General features: G+C 39.6%; 1 long non-coding RNA gene and 2 pseudogenes across 3 annotated transcripts in view; 2 read left to right on the top strand and 1 right to left on the bottom strand.

The window, feature by feature from the left end:
- LOC144300445 (uncharacterized) overlaps positions 1-13,759 on the top strand; it is a 215,475-nt gene that overhangs the window by 48,435 nt on the left and 153,281 nt on the right. The gene's annotated exons all lie outside the window — the stretch shown is intronic.
- Positions 1-13,759, top strand: part of LOC144300444 (small ribosomal subunit protein uS13-like) — a 119,248-nt pseudogene that overhangs the window by 40,124 nt on the left and 65,365 nt on the right. The window contains exon 2 of the transcript XR_013367069.1: positions 8,828-8,910. The product of XR_013367069.1 is annotated as a small ribosomal subunit protein uS13-like (transcript). The remainder of the gene's footprint in view (positions 1-8,827; positions 8,911-13,759) is intronic.
- Positions 3,305-3,591, bottom strand: LOC144300116 (ATP synthase F(0) complex subunit f, mitochondrial pseudogene; annotated as a pseudogene).

Raw genomic sequence — 13,759 nt, forward strand, 5'->3', positions numbered from 1 at the left:
TTCCCTATAACTGTTGGGAAACGTGTTTATCCCATTATCTTGCCATGATACAACATTAGCCCTAAGGTCAGAGGCATGAGTTGGCCATGCATTCAGTATTTGATTACATGAAATAAGACATCTTGAAAATAAACATAGCTAGCTTATTTGTGTCAAGTCAGCTCTTTTGGCAACAGATTTTAAACAATGAGATAACCATTTACCCTTAGGTCTTTGCATTTTAGATTTTTGGAGTTTCAATTCATAGAAGGTATAATCAGCAAGCTGAAAAGTAACATGTACATTTTCAGTCAGCTAAAGAAACAAACAAGAAATGTTTTTTTTTCCCCCTGTGGGGATGTTTTCTACCCTGTCACACTATCTGTCAATTTTTCTCTGATGATGGAGCAGTTATCAGACAAGGGCACTCTAACCAGTGCCTCATCATGAAATTTCAGTTCTTTCTTGGCAGTCAAGTTTCAGAGTTGTCACTAAGAGTCTGTGTAGCAGTAGCATTAGAGAGATGGCTCTATTTTGAAAATCAACCGCATGAAAGAAAACAATCTTAGATGTATGCCCTGTGCTTCACTTCCTGTTTTGTCATCTACTTACAGCACGGGTTGGCCCAAAAGAAATTACCTAGTTATAGTATAAGCCGAACCATATGAAAGTCCAATATTTGGCCAATAATTGATTGCTAAATGCCAATTTGATATCAGACGGCAGTGTCTTATGTTTGTCCTAATAGTTCTGATACTGATTGAAGCAGTCCATGCCCATGGAACAGTGACATTTCATTTGCAGCCTCTTATAAAATTCACACTGTTGGTAAACATATTGTCTTTGCACATTCAACAAATGAGGGTCACTTTTAATTTGTTCCCCTGAAATCTTTTGTTGAGGATTTCAGGCAAATATGAACATCCAAGAAATCTGTGCAATTTTAAGGTGTCTCTAAAGGGTTTATATGTGTAAAGTGTCTGACCAAATTCCTGGCATATGATAGGTGCTCAGAATAATTGAGTCATTAGGTCACTAGTCTATCTAATGGTAATATAGTAGCATACTGTGTGATGTGGTCTTTACTTGTGACACAATGCTGTTACATGCATGATTTTATTTAGGGTCAATTTTCCCTAAAAACCTATTACTAAGACAGTCAACTGACACATCAGATCATGTTCCAAGTTTAAAGGGTAGTATTGCATTATTATATAAATACTCTTCCAGTTAGCAGAGAAGATGAAAAGAAAAAAGGATTTTTTTAAGCATTTGTATAAACTGGATATTAGAAAATGTTATAGTTTATTTTTTCTGGTGAGATTGGTAGGTGATTTCTTACCAGTGTCTGTCTTTTAGTGAACTTGGGGAAATGAAATATGTGATTAACAAAACATCAGTATTTATAAGGAGTTTTGGAGAGCAAGATACTGATTAAATAATTATAGCGTTATACTCCAATTCTCACTTATTGTTTGTACCCAAATTCTTGTAATATGACAGGTTTACTCAAACTTACCCTGTAAGTTATTTTCTCTTTGATGTTACTATCACTGCTCTTAAATACAGAGGAAAATGTGTGATGCAACAGGCGGATGGGTAGATGAGTCAGCTGGCCGTGACAGCTGTACACATGGTCCACAGGTGTTTGTTTGGCTTTGGTATACTTTATAGGAAGAAGTTTTTAAAGGGTCCCACACCACTTTACAAATCTATTTTTTCTGCAGTTCCTTTGTACCAACCACATCTACAGAACAGGCCCTAAATTTTAGAAGTTTTAACCTCCAGAGGAGAGGAAGTTGGTTGATTTCCTCAGCAGTTTGGAGCCAAGTCAGATCCCAGGACTTTGCAGGTGCAGATTTACAATGCAGATTAAATTTCAGCAGGTCTGCGGCCTGAAGCACTGCTTATTTAATAAATTCATAGGACGTCCTGATGCTGTTGCTCAATGGACCACACTTTACTTTGAGTAGCAAAGACATTTCTACTTTTTTAACCTGCTGGTATCTTAGAAGTAATGAAACCAAGCTCAAGCTCACCACCTTCCTCCCAAAACCAGACAGTCTTCCTCTTGAGTTCTTATTAATTTTTACCACTATTGATTCTCCACCAAACCTCAGAGTAATGTGAGGCTCCTTATTATGCCTCCCATTATCACATCCAAGTCAGTTTTGAAGTTCTGATTCTCCCCCTATGTGTATGAACCCCTTTCCTTACTTTTCATCCTGCTGCTGCTACCTGGACCAGACTCTAGGGCATCTCATTCCTAACTGCTCTGTCAGCGCCTCCCATCTCCACTCCATCAACCCAGCTCCATGCACAACTGCCATTCTAAAAGCAGTGCTTATTTATAATAATATTCTGCCGATAACTCACCTGGAATAGAGTCTAGAATACCTTTCCTGGAACGTCAAGGCCCACGCTCCTGCCCTTCTTTCTCCATGCTGATCTCTATGTACATTCTTTTACGTGAACCTTAGGGCTTACCTGAATACCTTTGGTGCTTTCAGCTCTCCTGACTGTCCCAAGTTTCTGTGTGACTCTGAGAGTCATATAAATGCTACAAAATGTCATAAGTATCTAAAATAGCCTAGAGTGAACAGCTTTGTGACATAGGTGGCATTTCATTGGGCCTTGAGGGTAATAAGGATTTCTACAGAGATTATTAACTGTTTCTTCCTACATTTCTTTATTATTGGACTTACGTAATGGACACTCATCATTTAAGAAAAGAAATTCAATAAGTTTAAATTTTCAATGAATAATAACAACAAAAGAGCATCCCTTGGGCCTCTGTTCCCATTGCACAATCCACAACCAAGCAGGTATCCCATTGCAACTATTTTTCTTGTTTCTGTTTTACACCAAGCTTCTCCCCAGGAGGGAGTGTGCCTTGTTCATCTCTATATCTCCACCACTGAGTGTAGTGTGTGGTACAAGGTAGGCATTCAATCAGGAGGATCCAAGGTTTAGAGCCTGAAGTTTATACAATATAAGAGCCCCTCTTTAAGAAATAAAATTGAAATTTTTCTCTAAATTTTCAAAAACATAAGATCTTGAGAAATATATTGCTAGGGCCCCTTATAGGGCATGCAAATGTGGGGTTGGGGGAGGGTAGATTCCAAAGCTTAAACTACTTTAGCTCCATAGTATAGCCACCTCTGCTGCATTATTTTTTTTTCTGTTGTCATTATTAGGTTAGTATTAATATTTTAATGAAAGAAAGATTGAGTGTTAATTCTAAAATAGAATATGAAAGGATTCATGGGTGCCAGGCAAAGATCATGGTCAGGAGTGCAGAATCTGCCTCCACAATGGGACCTCTTCAGTGGTACTTGCCTAGCCACTCATGTCTGAGTTCCCTATAGCAATGACAGTAGTTGAAAAGCACTTAAGCTGCCAGCACCATAAAAGTCCCAGCGACACCCCATTTCTTCACATTGACATACTTGATGTAACACCAGTAGTAACCTCTTTGAAACACTCCAGCAGTGCCTTTGGGGTAAAATCCCACATCAGAATCCAGGTTGGATGTTCTCCTAGTTTGACCTCCATGAGCTTCTTCTCCTTCACTGATGTGAATGACACCATCTTGGAGTCCTGGGTGTCCATTATCAGACTGAGTGAATCTTGTTGATTCATTTGTAATTTTCACATCCATGATCCTCTCTGAGCATGGGGCATCTGACGTACATCTGAGGGTGTTCCACTTTTAGGAAACCAACTTCCTTTAGGTTACATGCTGCAAGGGCACTTGCATTTCTTGGACTTAGTAGGAATTTCAGAGACCTCCTGGGATCATCTTTAACAGCACAGACTTTACTAACAAATGTTGCAGTGAAACCAGCAGTTTTCAAACTCTGTTTGTATTTTGAAATGAAAACATTGCCTTTATAACACCACCATTCTCTAAGTCTTTCAAAATGTGTTCCAAATATTTCCTTCTAATTGGAAACTTCCCTATGAAATCATAGAGTTTGAATTCAGTTTATATTCTTTTTGATGCTTTTCAAGGGCACATTCCTTATAGCTAGTTTTACAAGAGGGAACACTTCTTGTAAAAATATGAGAGAACTTTGTAGTTTCGTGTAATTAAAAATATGTGTGTGTGTGTGTGTGTATACATGAAGTACATTTTGTATATATGTATTTTATTTTTAAGTATTTCAGAAAAAGTTACTGAGATTCATTAATATTTGCTATTTGTGTGAACAGGAGTGGCTGAAAGGTACATTGGCCAGCATCTCCTTATCTAAAGTTGGTTCCCCTACCCCAGCTACGCTGTTGTCACCCTGTTTGTTGCATTCATAGCACTTACACCAAACTGTTACTCTCTGGCTAATATCTTTGTTTATTGTTTATCTAGGCACCTCTTAGATAATATGTAAATACTCTTCAATGTCGACTGTTCTTTAATGACACTACTGGTGCAAAGACTGTCCCATTTCCCACCAGGTTTTTAGATTCCAGGTCTGCAAAATTCTGTTTGAGAAAAGAACTGCTCCCCCTGGTTGATTTGTGTATGCTTCTTGCATCAGCTCCAAAGGGTAAATTTATGAGAACCTTTCAGCCCCCTCTTCCTCTCAGCTGCCAGCTGACTCCTTCCCTTGCCCTTCTACTACCTCCTACTTAACACTTTAGTTCTGCCCTCCAAATAAATCAGCCTGATAGTCCTTGAGTGCCTTTGTTCACTTCCTTTCCCCTGGATTGCTTTTCCCCCCCAATCCTTGCCCAGCCCATGTGGAGGAAAAAATTTCCTTTTTAGTAGCCAATTATCTTGGACAGACCTCTCTGAACCTCAGTTTATTCATCTGTAAAATGTAGATATTAAGAGTACCACCATAGGTGGTATCTCATAGTAGGACTTCAGTAAATGACAGCCATCATCATCGTTGTTGTTTTTATTATTAATTTCTTTCAGGCTTCATTTCTTTGGGTTATCTTAAGTAATTGTTTATAATTACTGATAATTTGAAAATAACTTTAGAATCATTTGTATGTTTTACTTTTTTTTTTTTTTTTTTAAGATTTTATTTGCTTATTTGAGAGAGAGAGAGCACAAGCCAGGGGAGCAGCAGGGAAAGGGAGAAACAGACTACCTGCTGAGCAAGGAACCTGATGCAGGACTTCCATTTTATGACCCTGGGATCATAACCTGAGCTGAAGGCAGATGTTTAACTGACTGAACCACCTAGATGCCCCTGTATGTTTTACTCTTTAGTTACATTTAAACTGTTTGAAAGGACATCTACTGTTACTGCTTTATGTACACTGCTATGTGCATATGTGCTGTGTATCTAAAAGCAGTGGTTGTCTGCTGTGGGATTAATCCATAGCACTTGAGGAGTGTCCTAAAAAAAGTACAAAATGTATCTTCTGGGATCCCTGGGTGGCGCAGCGGTTTAGCACCTGCCTTTGGCCCGAGGCGCGATCCTGGAGACCCGAGATCGAATCCCACATCGGGCTCCCGGTGCATGGAGCCTGCTTCTCCCTCTGCCTATGTCTCTGCCTCTCTCTCTCTCTCTGCGTGACTATCATAAATAAATAAAAATTAACAAAAATATTTTTAAAAATGTGTCTTCTGCTTGTTTGTGGGTATTCTGCTCTTGCTGTCTGTATAATATAAGTGCCTCTTCTAGATTTGAGGCCTTCTAGAAGCTTTCCCCAGTAAAAATAAGGGGAGAAACTTTCTACATCTCTACCTTCTATAAGAATTTCCCTCAATTTTTAAGTTATTTAACATTTTTTAATTTCAAATTGTGCCTAGAGTTTCAAGATTTAATGCAAGATTTAATGACCCTACAAGATGGCCTTCAGAGAACTAAACTGGAAACAGCAAATCTGTAGAGTGGGTGATAGGATTAACCCACCCTAGGAGATGATATATGAAGTGGAAAGGATTAGGAATAGTCAGATTTTTATCAAGGAGGGAGCAGGGTAGAGGAGTCATGAAAGCTGTTACCTAATCCATTATACTACACCCGAACAAAGAAAGAATATGTTAATTGAGAACTGGCAGGAGGTGATATTATGAAATCCTAAAGAAAGGAAAAGCCATTAAGTAAGATTTTGGACAAAATTAATCAAATATTCTTTTGGAAGGAGCTAGTCAAGAGATACTGAACTGACTACACAGGAATCATCTTTCTTTTTTTGTTTTCTTTTCTTTCCTTTCTTTTCTGTTCTGCTCTGTTCTTTCTGGGGTGGAGCCTGATACAGGGTTCTATCTCAGCACCCTGAGATCATAACCTGAACCAAAATCAAGCATCTGATGCTTAACCCACTGAGCCACCCAGGCACCCCGACCACACAGGAATTATGGACATACTCTGTAGGTGGGTGAGGATGGCTTTGAAATTTGCATGGTCTGCATAAACTAACTCCTGAGACCACTCATCTCTCTTGGCTTCCTAAGCAACCTTCTGAAGATTTATTCAGCCTCCTAACACCTCTACCCACTGATAACTGGAATGCTCTCTAGAAAATTTCCTTCCTTCATTGGAAATTTGCACTCTAATTTAACCATAAATTCCTGGCAGGGACAGATCCTGAATTTGTGAGGGACAGATCCAGAATTGTAAACATTTCTGGAATTAGGAGGGGCTCTCTTTGAGAAAAATAATACAAAATGACAAATAATGAAACTGCTTCCAGGGTGTTGAAAGGGACGAGCACAGGCAAGTGGGCCTGAAGTTTTACCTTCGTCAGCATCACAGTGAAGCCACTGGAGTTGGATCAGTGTGGGTTCTGAGAGCCCATCTGCTCTGGGTGCACCATCCTGCAAAGCTGAGGGCCAGACCCAGGGAGCCCCTCAGCAGCAGCCTCTCTTTCCCACAGACTTTATTATCTTAATAATAAAAATTACAACAAAGGAATCAAACTCCCACTGTTTCTTAAAAGGATTTTGGCACTTTAACTGTTTATGACCCCTTCTACCTATATTATCATCCTGTTTGAAGATACAGAAACTCTCATTTCTTTTTTTTTTTTTTAACATTTTATTTATTTATTCATGAGAGACACAGAGAGAGGGAGAGGCAGAGACACGGGCAGAGAGAGAAGCAGGCTCCATGGAGGGAGCCTGACGTGGAACTCGATCCCAGGTCTCCAGGATCAGGCCCTGGGCTGAAGGCGGCACTAAACCACTGAGCCACCTGGGCTACCCAAAACTCTCTTTTCTTAACTCTTCCCAGATTCTGTCCAGTTTTCTGTATTCCAAATAGACAGCAACATTACTACATAAAGTACAAAAGAGAAATCTATGCGGATATAACAGTGCCCAAAACAAGATTTAAATGTCTATGGACCAGAAAGAGGAAAACTTAGAGCAGTGGGCATGATGGGAGCCATAGTTTATATTAAGATGCATATCTAGAAAGCAGGACGTCACAGACACAGCCCAGCCCAGAGACTAGGAATTGAGCCATGTTCAATTTGGTCCAAAAGCTATTAGGTGGGATGGAGTAAGGTCGTGCATGGTGTGGGTGCATGAGTAGATTCATGGTGGCCCAGGTGGGGTGTCAGAGCAAGGTGAGTCCATGTGAAGTCCATGTGAAGTGTGTCCATGTGAAGGAGCTGTCTGGTTTGGGGGGTGATGAAGAGGACATTCACATGGATGGCAGTAGTTGTGTTAGCTACAAAGGAAACATTACATTGATTGATCAAGTAAGAAAATACTAAGGACAATGGTGTTGGGCTGGAATTGAAGATTGGGATGTGAACTCATGGTTTTCAATGGACAGATGAGAGAGAAAGAAAGGAGAGGTATTCAAATACATATATTCCTAGTTTTGTCCACTGAAAGGGACAAATGGCACCCCAGTGGCATTGAGAATATCTAGCATTCGGATCTTAGTTGACTTCGGTACTGAGGGAAAGAAAGTACAAGTTGAGCTCAGAACCTCTTCTAAAACCTGAAATAAAAAGTGCTCAAAGAATGATGGGGACAAAAAAAAGAATGATGACACAGAAACCATCTTGAAGGGGCTCCTACTGGAAAAATGTGGGGTAATTTCAGCAAGAAAATGAATAATAATAGTACCAGACTATATGCATTCAATAAAATAGGAAACCATGAGTTCAAACAGATATAAAAAGATAGTAAATAAGTTAATAGTTTGATGAGTGATATATAATCTCAAAACCTCCTCACAAAATATTTATTAAAAGTAATTTCACAGTGCAGAAGCCAGCCAGACAGGAACTTTTTTTTTTTTTTAAGATTTCACTCATTCATTCATTCATTCATTCATGAGAGACACAGAGAGAGAGGCAGATACAATGGTAGAGGGAGAAGCAGGTTCCCTGCGGGGTGTCTGATGTGGGACTTGATTCCAGGACCCCAGAAACATGGCGTGAGCCAAAGGCAGACCCTCAGCCACTGAGCCACTCAGAAGTCCCAACCAGACAGGAACTTAAACAAGTGATTGAAGTTAATGTCACCAGTAGTGGTACAAATACAAATCCGATGGCACTTGAATAAGATAAAATGAGAATGCATCATTGCTTCTGTGATATTTCTGCCTGAGATGTATAACAGGAACCTAATCATGAAGAAGCATCAGACAAATCCAAACTGAAGAACGTTATGCAAAATAAATGGCCTATGAATATTGCAGGTGTCATATAGTCAAGGAAAGACCAAGAACTGTTCCTGATCCAACAAAACTAAGGAGACATGATAACTAAAGGCGTTACCTGTTTTGCGAGATCTGGATTTAGGACTGCCTCTTTTTCTTACAAAATGCATGCTCTAGGATAATTGGAGGAACTTGAATAGAACCTAAGAATCATATTAAAGTATCAATATTAATTTCCTGATTTAAATGGTTATATCTCCTATATATAGGAGAATGTTTTTGTTTATAGGAAATACACACAAAAGTGTGGGAGAATAATGGAGCATAATGTCAGCCAGTTACTCTCAAACAGGTAAGGAAAAATAGTTTTTTTATATTGAAGGTATACATTTTCTCTGAGTTTGAGATTGTTTGTATGTATATTTATGTACTTCTTTGCTTTCGTGTGCCTAGTGTTTTGAATATCCATGTCCAGCCAAGTCCCCCCCAAATAGATTTCAGTAGGAACTATCAGCTGTGAGCAGTGACCTTGGGAAAAGTGATTACTTTTGCCATGCTACAATGAGAAGAGCTTGTTTTTTTTTTAATGACAATGCGTAAAATGCTCAAGATGCTTAATGAGATGGATATCTTTGACAGGTCACCATGCCCCAGTCATACAGACTCAGCACTGCTACCCTGGGTAAAGGCCATTCTGCAGTATTTTCCAGAAGCAGGCATGCAAATGGTGGTAGGATGAGGGACACCAGTGATGCCTTCTTCCTCTGTAACTTTGTCACTTTGCATATCATGTGATCAGAAGAGCTAATGATTTTAATGATTTAATATCAATCCTAGCAGGTCCTCTTTTGTTTGATTCCTCTTTTATTCAACATATTTTTATTGTGCCCCACCCCACTATGTTACAGGTCCTATAGTAATCTTAGAGATACAAAAGTGAAAAAAACTCCCTCAACAGTTTCCACTGGGAACAAAGGAGGGGGTAAGATGAGGAAGCAAATATTTACTATCTAAAGAAGGAGTGGGACACATGGGGGGAAACTGATGGTCTCTGAGGAAGGCTTCACAAAGGAAAGTATTATGAGCTTGGACTTAAGGAGTAAGGTTACTTCAAATTTTACCAAATGTTTAGAAATTTCAGTTATATTTAGATGACTTTTTTGTATTTGGACAAAAAAGAAAAACTAGAAGGAAAAATGGGGGAAGGAAGGGAATAGGAAAGAAACAGCAGTTTTAAGGAAATACCTAAAGAGTGAAAATATTGTGTACATAGCTTCAACTACAGGATGCTACTAAATAAATCCTTTTAAAAGTACATTTGGTGGGGGGACAGCTACATGGCTCAGTCGGTTGGGCATCCAACTCTTGTTTCAGCTCAGGATGTGATCTCAGGGTCATGAGACTGAGCCCCCTGCATTGGGCTCTGCACTTGAGATTCTCTCCTTTTCCCTCGGCCCTGACCTCTGCACTGCAGGGTGCTATCTCTTTAAAATAAAATAAAATTTATAAGCCCATTTTTCAAGAGGTAAAGAAGTAGATAAAATAGCGAGTTGTCATGAAACAGATATATATTTGTAGAGCTTTGTCTTGTGTTCTCAGGTACCTATTATGATCTTTGTGTTTTAGTTTTATTTCATTTTACTATTTTTTTTTTTTTAGCTCAAATCATTCTCCACAGGGTTCTCATTCCCGATTGCTCTGTAACTGCCCACTCCATCTCAGAGGTGATATTCAATGCCACTCTGAAGACTCCCGGCACTTGACTCATTTCTAAAGTTTGTTTATAGTTTTAAATCTCCCAAAGCTGTAACTCAGTTGTCAGCCTGTGGAAATGGATCATTCGACACTTTTGAAACTTTCCCAGTGATTTCCTAGGGACTTAGCTGTCCTATAGCTGATGTCTTCTGTGTCTGATCCCTTTGGCAATGCAGTGGACTAGGGGCCTCTTGGACTCTCCAGTAGTTGAACTATCCTTTTTAGTTTCACCAGAAACATTCTGGACTTTGTCACCTCCTTTCCTTCTGGCCTGATATTTGAAAGCCACATTGGAGTTAACTAAGGGCCAGATGTCTAATGCTTTTCTAACAATCAAGTCACTGTGAACCAATGATGTAAAAACAGTCCTAAGCTATAATAATTCCCAGCTACACAGCTTGGTACTCCTCATTTTTAGTATTGTGACTATAATAAATGTAGGTAAGTATTGTATCTTCCTTATGTTATCATCATTTTTTTTTTTTTTTACTTTTTTACATTTGCTTTAGAATTGTACTTCTCTTTCTTTGAATTGTTTCCTCCTATCTTTGGGGGCCAGGATCTTGTTTAGATCTTAAATTATTATTCATGGCTCTGAAGACTTTTCTGGATAAAAGTCATTTTATCTCACCAGAGAAAAACACTGTCCCCTCCACATGGAATGGAGTAAGCCCTCGGTATTCAGAAATTTAACATTTTTTGTAAAAATGCCTCAGAGGACTGTGCAGAAAGCATATAATTTTGCAGGAATGGAGTTTAATCTCAGGCACAGGGTAGGAAGAAGACATGGGTAGTGAGAAAAAAGATATGGCGTGTGTGAGATGGTGCACTTCTGGGATGCCTGGGGAAATAGTAAGCAAACCTGACCTTGCCATCTTCCTTATTCCTTTGTCATTCAAGGTAAAGATGGAGAAGGGGTGGAGTCCCCAGCACAGCGCCAAGTTTGTAGATGTTTGGAGTGGTGAGGATAGGCATAGCATGAAGGCTTAGCACCAGATTCCACTCACAAGGAGATAGGGGGAATGCAGTGCCCAGACTCCACTCATAATTTGGCATTGTTCTTGTTTTTGTATCATTGTGGCCAAGAGAAGTAAAGAATATTAATAAATTTTTAAGTGTGCATTATTCAGATTGACATCATTGTTACACATAGTATAATGGTTCTTACAAATTTTGGGGATTTGGGAAGCTCTCTGGGAAAATCCTTCCAAAAGTCAAAAGTCTAGATTCTAGAATCCACATCAAACCCAGTTATCTTCCTGTCCATTGGCACTGCCCCCAGTAACCCAATGACCCAAGTTATCATGGCAGTCACCTCGTAACCAGTCTCCCTGCATCCACTTTAACTGCTCCTGCCCTCAATTCCAGTCCATTCTCTTCAGAGATACTTGTTTTTTAATTGAAATTTTTATTGAGATAATTGTAGACTCACATGCAGTTGTAAGAAATAATACAGAGATCCTTATACCTTTTGCCCAGTTTCATGCAATGGTAACATCTTGCAAAATTATAGTACAATATTACAACGAGGACACTGACATGATATAATCCTCCAGCCTTATTCAGATTTCCCCAGTTTTACTTGTATTCACTTGTGTGTGTGATATGTGTATATCTGTAATTCTATATAATTTTATCTTACATATGTCCACCATCACAGTCAAAATAGGGAAGAGTTCCATCATGCGGATCCTTCTTGTTGCCCTTTTATTAACCACACCCACCTCCCTTCTTCCCTCTATCCTCCTTCCCTAACTCTGGGCAACCACTAATCTACTCTTTATTCCTAAAATTTTTTCATTTCAAGAATATTAACTCAAGGAGCATCATATGACATGTAACATTTGGCCTTTTTTTTTTTAATTTATTTATGATAGTCACAGAGAGAGAGAGAGAGGCAGAGACACAGGCAGAGGGAGAAGCAGGCTCCATGCACTGGGAGCCCGACGTGGGATTTGATCCCGGGTCTCCAGGATCGCGCCCTGGGCCAAAGGCAGGCGCCAAACCGCTGCGCCACCCAGGGATCCCACATTTGGCCTTTTTTACACAGTATAATTCTCTGGAGATTCATCCAAGTTTTTGTGTGTCAGTCATTTATTCTTCTTCACTGTTAAGTAGTATTCCATGGTATGATGGATGTACCCCAGTTTGTTTAACCAATGAACCATCCATTGAAAGACATCGGAACTGTTTCTGGTTTGGAACTATTAGAGATGAAGCTGCTATGAACAGTCATGCATAGGTTTCGTGTCAGCATAAGTTTTCATTTCTCTAGAATAAATGCCCAAGACTAAAATTGCTGTCTTGTGATTGCAAGTATTATTCTTTAAGAAGCTGCCAAACTGTTGCCCAGAGTGGCTATACCATTTTACATACCCTTCAACAGTGTATGAATGATCCAGTTTCTCCACATCCTCATCAGCATTTAGTGTTGTCACTATTTTTTATTTTAGCCTTTGTGACAGATGTGTAGTAACACCCACTTGTGGTTTTAATTTACATCTCCCTGATGGATAATGATTTTGAACATCTTCTAAGTTCTTATGTGAAGTCATCAGCTTCTGCGCAGTGTCCCAGCCTCTCTTCCTACAATTCAACCTGTACTTTCTAGGTGACAAAACATCAGGATATGAGGCTGCAGGCTCTGGATTATGTGGGCTTTGTGTGTCAAGTGCTAAAGGAGCTTTGAAGGGTCTGGAGAACCTCATGACCATATCTGTATTTTTATTGTCCCACTGAGGAGGACAGTCAGGAAGACTGTGAGCCAGGAAGCTATTACAGGGAGAGGCATGACCTCAGGCAATGGCAAGGGAGAGAGGAAGAGGAGGTGGTTTGACTGATAAAGGATAACTTGTTTCAATAGAACTCAATGACCAAGTGTAGAGGGACAAGGACAGGATGGGCAGGGAGACTGGAGTGCAGGAAAGGGCAGGAAAGACATCGGGCTTGGCTCCCTCGACTCTCTGGTGCTACTGCTCACCAAAACAGACCATTGAGGAAGAGGTGCCATTTTATGTGGAAAGATGTTAGGTGTGAGGTGCCTTACAGAGCAGCCAATGGAGAATTCTGATAAGTAGGTACATGTCTAAGTCTGGGTCTCAGATTGCACATAATTTAAAAAACAGTTTTTGGGGTGGGGGTGGGGGTGGTGCCTGGCTGGTACAGCATGTGACTCTTGATCTCAGGGTCATGAGTTCAAACTCCACTTTGGGTGTGGCGCCTTCTTACAATAAAAATTTAAGTAAGTAAATAAATAATAAAATATAATTTTCCATACACAAATCACTTTTAGAAGTGATTGTTTCACCTTGGAAAATTGAAAATGTTGAGACACCCAAGCTACTTTTGCTGTAGGCTTATGTTGGAAATTATGACCCATCACGGATCACTTTGCATCCTTTGTTCAGGGCTATGGAAGAATAGTAAAGCTGGAAAATACTGATACT

Source organism: Canis aureus, chromosome 28, assembly GCF_053574225.1.
Source record: "Canis aureus isolate CA01 chromosome 28, VMU_Caureus_v.1.0, whole genome shotgun sequence".
Taxonomy (NCBI): Eukaryota; Metazoa; Chordata; class Mammalia; order Carnivora; family Canidae; genus Canis; species Canis aureus.